Source organism: Penaeus monodon, chromosome 6, assembly GCF_015228065.2.
Source record: "Penaeus monodon isolate SGIC_2016 chromosome 6, NSTDA_Pmon_1, whole genome shotgun sequence".
In the NCBI taxonomy this organism is placed as follows: domain Eukaryota; kingdom Metazoa; phylum Arthropoda; class Malacostraca; order Decapoda; family Penaeidae; genus Penaeus; species Penaeus monodon.
The window spans coordinates 18,044,244-18,045,106 of NC_051391.1; positions in this window are offsets into that span (position 1 = coordinate 18,044,244).

The window sequence follows — 863 nt, forward strand, 5'->3', positions numbered from 1 at the left end:
ATAAAAGGTGTGTGTATATGTATAAATTATATATATTTTATATTATAATATATATATTATATATATAAAAATATTTTATTTACATAAAAATATCTATGCACCACACAAAACACACACCACACAACACCACACCCACACACACCAACACACACCACACACACACACACAAAAAAAAAAACAACACAAAACCCCACACACCACACACACCACACCACACACACACACACCACCACAATATATATTATATATATATTAATTTTTATATATATAAAAATAAATTTTATAATATATATAATTAAAATTTTATATATATATTATATATATTTACAAAATATTTGTATGCACACACATGATGCACACACACACCACACACACACACACACCACAACAACACCACACACACACACACACACACACACATATATATCATATTTAATATTATTATATATATTATAATATATATATTTTATATATTATATATATATATATAAATATATATTTATAATATTAAAATATTTTCATGTAATATGTATGCATGCACCACACACACACACACACACACACACACCACACACAAAATATATATATATCTTATTATTTTATATATAATATAATATATTTATATATAATATATATATATATATTATATATATATATCAAAATATAATCATAAAATTATATATATATATATATATATATAATATATATATATATATTAATATATATATATAAAAAATATTATATATAAAAAAAAAATATTTTATATATAATTTTTTAAATTATAAATTAAATTTTATAATATTTTAATATTATTTTTTTATTAATTATATTTAAAAAAAATTTTATATTTTTATTTATAATAT